The sequence below is a fragment of the Salmo salar genome, chromosome ssa05 (assembly GCF_905237065.1).
Source record: "Salmo salar chromosome ssa05, Ssal_v3.1, whole genome shotgun sequence".
NCBI lineage: Eukaryota > Metazoa > Chordata > Actinopteri > Salmoniformes > Salmonidae > Salmo > Salmo salar.
The window spans coordinates 83,129,553-83,139,598 of NC_059446.1; the positions used below are offsets into that span (position 1 = coordinate 83,129,553).

The 10,046-nt window shown below is 42.8% G+C and overlaps 1 long non-coding RNA gene across 1 annotated transcript; it reads right to left on the reverse strand.

Moving 5' to 3' along the window:
• Positions 1-7,682: 7,682 nt before the first annotated feature.
• Positions 7,683-8,211, reverse strand: LOC123743200 (uncharacterized). Its single transcript, XR_006770022.1, has 3 exons — positions 8,170-8,211; positions 7,932-7,997; positions 7,683-7,765 (listed from the first exon to the last, which is right to left on the reverse strand). It is a non-coding gene; the product is annotated as an uncharacterized lncRNA (long non-coding RNA).
• Between the last annotated feature and the right edge of the window lie 1,835 nt (positions 8,212-10,046).

The following is a 10,046-nucleotide window of genomic DNA, read 5'->3' on the forward strand; positions in this document are numbered from 1 at the left end:
ACTGACACGTTCATTTTCTGATTATGAAATATTCTTATCACAGATGCTGAGTGTGAGGTTCCAGAGGTTCCATCCACTTCCCCACCCAAGGAGGACCTGACAACCACACTGGCCCCTGCTCCCCAGGAGTCCCAGTCCCGTAAACGCCCTCTCATAGTCAGGGTCGTTGCATCCCCACACCTACCTGTGAAGCACCACAGGCTGGTATGAGCGGTAGCTCCGGGTTGTAGTGAACTAACACCTGGCTACTAAGTAGATGTGTCTTAGGCTTTTCTGGGACCATTCCCATTGTACATCTTCCTGCAGTAGAGCGCTCATAGGCTTAACTATGGTAGACAGATTTGGAATGAATTTGCCATAATAGTTAACCTCTCTGGGCTAGGTGGGACGTTTGCGTCCCACCCTAGTCAACAGCCAGTGGAATCCCGTGGCGCGATATTCAAATACCTTAGAAATGATATTACTTTAATTTCTCAAACATATGACTATTTTACACCATTTTAAAGACAAGATTCTCGTTAATCTAACCACACTGTCTGATTTCAAAAAGGCTTTACAACGAAAGCAAAACATTAGATTATGTCAGCAGAGTACACAGCCAGAAATAATCAGACACCCATTTTTCAAGCTAGCATATAATGTCACAAAAAACAAAACCACAGCTAAATGCAGCACTAACCTTTGATGATCTTCATCAGATGACACTCCTAGGACATTATGTTATACAATACATGCATGTTTTGTTCAATCAAGTTCATATTTATATCAAAAACCAGCTTTTTACATTAGCATGTGACGTTCAGAACTAGCATTCCCACCGAACACTTCCGGTGAATTTACTAAATTACTCACGATAAACATTCACAAAAAACATAATTATTTTAAGAATTATAGATACCGAACTCCTTTATGCAATCGCGGTGTCCGATTTTAAAATAGCTTTTCGGTGAAAGCACATTTTGCAATATTCTGAGTAGATAGCCCGGCCATCATGGCTAGCTATTTTGATACTCACCAAACTCAGATTTACTATAAGAAAAATTGGATTACCTTTGCTGTTCTTCGTCAGAATGCACTCCCAGGACTTCTACTTCATCACCCAATGTTGTTTTACATTTTACATTACATTTTAGTCATTTAGCAGACGCTCTTATCCAGAGCGACTTACAGTAGTGAATGCATACATTTCATACATTTTTTTTTTCTTTATATTTTTTTTTCTGTGCTGTGCAGGGTTGTGGGAATCGAACCCACAACCCTGGCGTTGCAAACACCATGCTCTACCAACTGAGCTACAGGGAAGCTACAGTTTTGGTTCCAAATAATCCATAGTTATATCCAAATAGCGGCGTTTTGTTGTGCGTTCAAGACACTATCCGAAGGGTGACGCGCCCGGCGCGTATCGTGACAAAAAAAATTCAAAATATTCCATTACCGTACTTCGAAGCATGTCAAACGCTGTTTAAATATCAATTTTTATGCGATTTTTCTCGTAAAATAGCGATAATATTCCGACCGGGAGTCGTTGTTTTTGTTCAAAGACTGAAAATGTAAACATGGAGTCGTCTCGTGCACGCGCGCCCCCGTCTCATTGTTCTCAGATCGACCACTTACCAAATGCGCTACTGTTTTTCAGCCAGAGACAGCAGAGTCATCATTCAACGTTCTGGCGCCTTCTGAGAGCCTATGGGAGCATTAGAAAGTGTCACGTTACAGCAGAGATCCTTTGTTTTGGATAGAGATAACAAAGAAGGCCAAGAAATGGTCAGAGAGGGCGCTTCCTGTTTGGAATCTTCTCAGGTTTTGGCCTGCCAAATGAGTTCTGTTAGACTCACAGACACCATTCAAACAGTTTTAGAAACTTTAGGGTGTTTTCTATCCAAATCAAACACTTATATGCATATTCTAGTTACTGGGCAGGAGTAGTAACCAGATTAAATCGGGTACGTTTTTTATCCGGCCGTGCAAATACTGCCCCCTATCCCCAACAGGTTTTAAGTAAGGAAAGAAAAGACCTGAGCTCAGTGGTGTTTGTAGGAATGGGAGCCTTCTCAATAGCTTCAGTTTTCTGTTTCATGGGGTGTATCCCCTCTGCATCTATCACATGACCTAGATAGGCTACTGTTCTTGCTCGTATGCCTGTGACAAATCCAGCTTTGTGAACGTCTCACCCCCGGCCAGCTTTGTGAACAAGTCCTGTGTTTTTGGTAAGGGATTCTGATCTACTTCCATCCACGGATTGATAGTTACCTTGTAATCTCCAAATATTCTTACAATATTGTCTGTTTTCAGGATACACACAATTGGAGCAGCCCATTCACTGTAGTTAACTGGAGTGAGGACCCTTTCTGACTCCAACGTGACTAGCTGTTTTTCAACAGCTTCTCTAAGTGCATACGGCACTGGGCGAGGACTGCAGAACTTATGTACAGCCCTATTAGTTACAGGTAGCTTGGCTGTGATACCTTTTAGCATTCCTAGCTCTGGCTGAAACAGAGAAATATTTTTCACACAAACCATCTACAGCTGTTACTGTGTACACGTGACCAGTCTAGCTTCAACTGACTGATCCAGTCTCTATCCAGCAGGGCAGGACCATTTCCTTTTACCACCAGCAAGTCTAAAAAAAGTTGTACTCCCATTACACTTGACCGAGATTTTCCCTCTTAGAACGAATGACTGTTTACTGTATGTTAACACCCAGTTTGCAGGGCTCAATTTTGCGTTTTTGAACTTGCGGTTGTACAACCTCTCTGATATCAAACTGCTGCACCTGTATCAACTTCCATGTTGAGTCTCACATCATCTATCCTTACGTACAGTCTTCACCTCTAATGCTAACAGTTCAGTTCCTCTTACGTTACCCAACTCATAGTGGTGAAAACGGCTGAGGTCCCTTTATCAGAGTTCTCACTCTCATTTGAGCTGTAATACTCCAAACTCTGGCGCTTGAGTGCGATGCTCCTCTGTGATGGAATGACGTTCTTGTCCTCTCTCGCTGGTGTGCGTTGCCCTGATCATCGTTGCTCCACTCGTCTTCCTGCAGTCACAGTAAGGAAGCATCCCTCTCTCTCAGTAGCATCCAAGTGCTTATTCCATTTCACTTGCCTCGTTTAATTGTTTCCCACTTTACACGAGCGGCATGTCCTGGCTATGTGTCCTTTCTTCTTGCACTCCAGACACTCAAAATCCATGTAGCGGCACTCATCTGGCTTGTGCCCTTTTCCCACGCAATGGTAACATGGTTTACGGGTTGCCTCCGTTTTCTTGGCAACGCTTTTCTTCAACTGCATTTGCTTTGAAAGTATTTTGTGTAAACTGCTGTGTGCTTTTCCTTGTTACTTCAAAAGAAAATCCCATATCCACAGCCAGTGCTAATGTTAGTCTTGTGTGAGCTACATTCAGTAAACGGTCTCTCAGCGCTGCACTTTTAACACCGCACACAAATATTCACCTTCTGGCAGACTCAATTTACATGTGACTGAGTTTTCTTAAACTAGCCAAGTACTCACTAATCGACTCTACCTCGAGTTGACTCCTTGCATGAAACTTGCATCTTTCAGCAATACAATTTGTCCTCGGTATGTAGTGACTTTAACAGCGCAACCACCTCTCAACGTTTTTTCATTTGGTTTCTGTGGCGCATTAAGTCCATTAACAAATTGTAAGTCTTCCTGCCAACAATCGTCAGAAAAATGGTTTTAGACATATCCTCGTACTTGAGCCCATTAGCTTCAAAACTTTCCTCGAAGTGGAAATCCTCGGCATTGCCGAACAACCTCTTCCCTGCTAGCTTTTCTACACAGACTGTCTCGATGGATGTAGCACTTTCTTTCTCGCTCTGTTCCCCTTCGGACAAAAACTCCGGTACCTCGTCGCCAATCTGTTGCATCCCTGGTTAAGTGAAGCGGGTTGTTTTTAGTTATTGTAAAGAGAAAGCATTAACATCACGAAGATGAGTGGATACTAAATAGCTGGTTCCAAGCTGAGTCCATCTGCACCCTTTCAAAGGAAACATTGAATATCTTTAGTTACAGTGTGTAGCCTAGTTAGAGCCATAAATATCCATAATGGCTGAATTTGAAACAGCTATAACGCTTCTTGGCTCTTCCCTACAGGACAATGAGAAGCGGACACCGTTGCATGCCGCTGCCTATCTAGGAGATACAGAAATTCTAGAGCTACTCATACTATCAGGTAAGGTTATCATTGAAGAGAAGGATTACGCAATGACTCATGTCCATCGGACTTTGACTTCTGTTTTGATGCTTGTTGTGTTTGCGTGTGACCGTTTCCCTCATACTTACCACCATTAAGATCTTATGTGCAGCCGATGTATTTAAACAAATATATATAAATCATTCTGCAGCTTATGTATTTACAAAAATGAAAAGTAATTCTAATGAAGGCCATTGACAGCTGAAACGTCCCGATTTTAACTTGATTAGTGAAGCATCAAGATTTTAATTGTGAGCGAGAGTCGTACCTGTTACTCCAACGTCCTCATGATTTTGGGTTGCACCTCGTCTCACGTTGGCTGAGCTCCTTCTACTCCTCTCCACTCAGTGACATGACATTTTCTTCAGAGTGTTGCTGTGTAATGGAAGTCCAATTTCCAGAATAGCTATCTACAAGAGGCTTTGACTACGTTCTAAATGGCTCACTATATAGTGCACTACTTTTGACCTGAGCCCTAAGGAAAGCCCTATGTGCCCTGGTCAGAAGTAGTGCACTATAAAAAGGTATTCGGGTGTTGTTTTGGACACATCCTTTCTGTGCTCCAGCTATTTAAGATGTTGCCTTATCAACCCCAGAGTGTCTGTCCCCTGTCGGTCTGTCTCTGTGTCCCAGGAGCCAGAGTAAATGACAAAGACAAGTGTCTCAATACTCTGCACCGGGCCGTGGCTTCCTGCAGTGAGGTACGTGTACTGATAGACACCTGTGCTTTACTGTTAAGTGTGTTGTGATTTTTAAATGCACTTTAAACAAAGTTGAACATGATTTGAACTGTGCTCCTGTAGGAGGCAGTCCAGGTGCTATTGAAACACTCCGATGTGAACGCCAGGGACAAGAACTGGCAAACGCCGCTACACATCGCTCCAGCCAATAAGGCGGTCCACTGTGCCGAGGCCCTGGTCCCTCAGCAATGTGAACATGTCGGACCGGGCGCACGGCGCTGCACTATGCAGCGGACACCTGGAGGTTAGCAATTAGCATTGACATGATTACACACTGTAGTCTACACTTTATACCTGTCCTATCCCCAGGTTGAGTTCACGATGCATCCGATTACTTACATTGGTTGTATGTAGGGCTGTGACGGTTTCAGATGAAGACCGCCATGAAAATAAAATAACCGCAAACTTTTTTTTTGAATCAACTTTATATTGATGTAGATATACTTTACCCATAGCAGCAGTAACTATTTATTATTGTTTTGCTGACTTACTTGGAGATGTATACAGTTTAATAGATGGACTACCTTTTGATGCGCCACAATCAGCAGATCTGCTATACAGTTGAAGTCAGAAGTTTATACACTTAGGTTGGAGCCATTAAAACTCGTTGTGCAACCATTTCATACATTTCTTGTTAACTATAGTTGTGGCAAGTCATTTCGGACATCTACTTTATGCATGACAAGAAATTTTTCCAACAATTGTTAACAGACAGATTATTTCACTGTATCACAGTTCCAGTGGGTCAGAAGTTCACCAAGTTGACTGTGCCTTTAACAGCTTGGAAAATTCCAGAAAATGTATGTCATGGCTTTAGAAGCTTCTGACAGGCTAATTGACATAATTTGAGTCAATTGGAGGTGTACCTGTGGATGTATTTCAAGACCTACCTTCAAACTTAGTGGGAAAATCAAAAGAAATCAGCCACGATCTCAGATTTTTATTTTTTTTAGCCCTCCACAAGTCTGGTTCATCCTTGGGAGCCATTTCCAAATGCCTGAAGGTACCACGTTCATCTATACAAACAATAGTACGCAAGTATAAACACCATGGGACCACGCAGCCGTCATACCGCTCTGAAAGGAGAATCGTTTGGTCTCCTAGAGATGAACGCACTTGGTGCGAAAAGTGCTAATCAATCCCAGAACATCAGCAAAGGACCTTGTGAAGATTCTGGAGGAAACGGGTAAAAAAGTATCTATATCCACAGTTAGACGATTTCTATATAGACATAACCTGAAAGGCCGCTCAGCAAGGAAGAAGCCACTGCTCCAAAACCACCATAAAAAAGCCAGACTACGGTTTGCAACTGCACATGGGGACAAAGATCGTACTTTTGGGGAAATGTCCGCTGGTCTGATGAAACAAAAATAGAACTGTTTGGCCATAATGACATTGTTATGTTTGGAGGAAAAAGGGGGAGGCTTGCAAGCCAAAGAACACCATCCCAACCGTGAAGCACGGGGGTGGCAGCATCATGTTGTGGGGGTGCTTTGCTGCAGGAGGGACTGGTGCAATTCACAAAATGGATGGCATCATGAAGGAAAATTATGTGGATATATTGAAGCAACATCAAAAGTCAGGAAGTTAAAGCTTGGTCACAAATGGGTCTTCCAAATGGACAATGACCCCAAGCATACTTCCAAAGTTGTGGCAAAATGGCTTAGGACAACAAAGTCAAGGTATTGGCGTGGCCATCACAAAGCCCTGACCTCAATCCCATAGAAAATTTGTGGGCAGAACTGAAAAAGCATTTGCGAGCAAGGAGGTCTACAAACCTGACTCAGTTACACCAGCTCTGTCAGGAGGAATGGGCCAAAATTCACCCAACTTATTGTGAGAAGCTTGTGGAAGGCTACCCGAAATACTAATTGACTGCGTGTAAACTTATGACCCTCTGGGAATGTGATGAAAGAAATAAAAGCTTAAATAAATCACTCTACTATTATTCTGGCATTTCACATTCTTAAAATAAAGTGGTGATCCTAACTGACCTACGTCAAGGAATTTTTACTAGGATTAAATGTATTTGGCTAAGGTGTATGTAAACTTCCCACTTCAACTGTATGTGCTGATAGGAGAGAATCTATGAAGATCAGTTCATTGGGGAGGGGGTGAGGTGAAATGTGGGGACTGGGGGTAGCTATAGCCTACAGGCTGGGTTGTTAGCCTCTGCCCTTTTTCATTGTTACAGTAGGTCAGAGGAGTGAGGTGGAAAAGTTAACTCATTGCAAAAAAAAAAAAAAAAACAGATTGTGCATATTCACTGTTTATCCCTGGTCAGTGCCACTTGAAAATCACATTGAACAAGATTCTGTGCATCTCTGTAGTCATATAAAGTGTATTAGAATTGCATGATAAATAATTTTAAGGCCTCAAAAAAATCTGGTGAAGAGAAACACATCTGACATAGCCTAGCCTTACTCCACCACACACTGCCTTGATCAGTGATTGAGTTATTACTCTAAATGATGACTACCCAAATTAGTAATAGTCAGATATCTTACATAAGTCTGCAAATGTGAGTCATGGAATGCTTTAAAAATATATATAAATATTTTTTTAAATGCTTCCCCTTAACTTACGGGCCTCTGAGCAAGACAAAAAAACAAAAGGAACAGTTGGGTATTCTACAGCAACACATCTGTTCCACACGGTCTAGGCCGAATTGCCAGTCGAATGTTGAACCCAACAGTTTTCAAAGTATATGTTTCAGGCCGTACCTTCTCTGTCTTGTTTAGCGTCAGACCCTATGGATCGGAGCAAGGCCAGGGCATGCTCAATGGAGACGTCATTTGATGACAGCTCTGAAAAACGTAGGTTAAGGTACACAAGCAAAATTACCAAATCAAAGGCTTTGACAACGTTATTTAGACTGAGTTACTCTATGGTGTTGAATGAGTGTCAAACACAGCAGCACCATAGACAGTGACAAAGAACATAGCTAGAAGGGTTGTGGAAAGAAACACTTACCTCCAAGTCTCCTCTGCAGAGAGACTTGATCTTGCTTCTGGGACTTTCCAACAGGGTAACAAGAAACTGAGGAGAAAGTGTTGACAGAAGTTGAGTTCACACAAAATAGCTACATATATTAATAATAGATGACCAATGCGGAAGAAACAGACAGTCAAATTTGAATCTCCAACTTATAAAGTTAAGCATATTTCCCAAACAAATCCCTTCAATCCAAATAAAACGTTAGTGAACCAACCTTTGACAACCCCCACAGTCATTACAAAGAGCAGCAATTCTCTCACACCTCCCATGATCATGAGAATAGTCTGTGTTATCAACAGGTAATGTCTTCTCATGGCCTGTATGAGGCTTATATAGGCCACTAATGACCGTTTACCTGACAAACATGACTTAACGATCAATTAACAAGCTTGATTGAGGTGTTACATTCAGATAGAAATAGACCATGTAGAACATATGTTGATTCTTTGGTGGGCAGGCAATCTTTTCTACTCCATATATTGCATTTATATCTGTAATGTTTAACCCTAATGGTCTCAGAATCTTCAAAGATATTAGGGGGAAATAAACACTGTACCCAAATCCACTTTTTACAATGCTCCTGGGAAATGGGTAGGCCTCCACCATACAGTTTTACAGCTGTGATATATTTATTTATTTACATAGATCACATACTTAAATATATATATGTTAGCTGTAGGTAGCTTTGGGATAAAATTCCCATATTGTATTGTTACTAACATAAATCATAATATATCATATTTTCCTCATTTGCTCTGTAGGAGGTTCGTCATATGAAGGACATTCAAGTGGATGTGACCCCTAAACTGCAGGAGGGGCTCAGTGGGGTGACAGACATCCTGTAACGGATCTCCAAGCTAGTGTCTGAGGACCTAGAGAAGGATGTGTCTACAGCTGTGGTTCAGGACAAGCAAGGTAACCTAACCTCAATATATGAAGGATTTTATTGTTATGGATAGTCATCTCCAATCTTTTAAAATATCTGTCTCTGTGTCTCTCCACCAATCTCCCTTCTCTTCCCCATCCCCCAACCCACTTCAGTAGGTTCAGCCCTGGATAAGTGCACCATCCTGGCTGTGATCCCCAGTCCAGCTGCTCCATGTGACCTAGCTGGGAAGCAGGGCCTCAGTGAATGTATGTGGTTGTTCCTTACTTTAACATAAAACTATCATAGATATTATGTACACCTAATTGTACACCTAATTGTCTTCTCACATGTTCCCTTCGCCCTCCTCCTCAGACCGCTGCACCCTGACCTTTGACCCTTGCACGGCCAACGATCACCTGCTTCTCTCCCAGGAGAACGTACGAGGGCATCCCCAGGAAGGAAAAGGGGATCTTCCCTAGAGCCTCCAGCTGGATGAGCGCCAGCTGAGCACCTGGCACAACGGGTGCCTGGAAACGGTGGCTGGCCACTGTCACCGCTCCCGCATCGGAATACTGCTGGACTACGAGGCTGACGAAAACTGACGAACTATGGAGACGGGCAGACACGGCGGCTGCATGCCTTCCGCTGTGCCTTCACTCAGGAGCTGTTCCCGACCTGTTGCCACAACGACAACACAAAAGGGGATAACGTGACCTAACAATCTCATATGGGACGATTCTCCGTAACCATAGAGTTAGATAGACATCGCATCATTGTATCTGTCCCATTATGGTGACTGCAAGAGCACAGGCAGCGCCATTGAGGCCATCTCCATTTTGAAGTAGTCCATTTTCTTCTTCTACTACTTCTATGAGTTGGCAAACAAACTGAAAGAGTGCACACTGCCACCAAGAGTGTGTTTGAACAGGTATAAAGCCAAGGTTGGTGGTTTACTGCCAGCTGCAAATATGGAATGCTTTTTCATGAGCATAATTCATTGGCTGATCCCCCCCTGGTGACCTGGATGGAATTCTGTGATCTTACCTTAACCTATAGGAAGTCCCACCCCTTCCCCCCCTTTTGTCCTCAGAAAAGCCTAAATTCCTCGAGGCATGGACTCTACAGGGATACTGGCCCATGTTGACTCCATTGCTTTCCACAGCTGTGTCAGGATGGCTGGATGTCCTTTGGGTGGTGGACATTCTTGATACACACGGCCACCT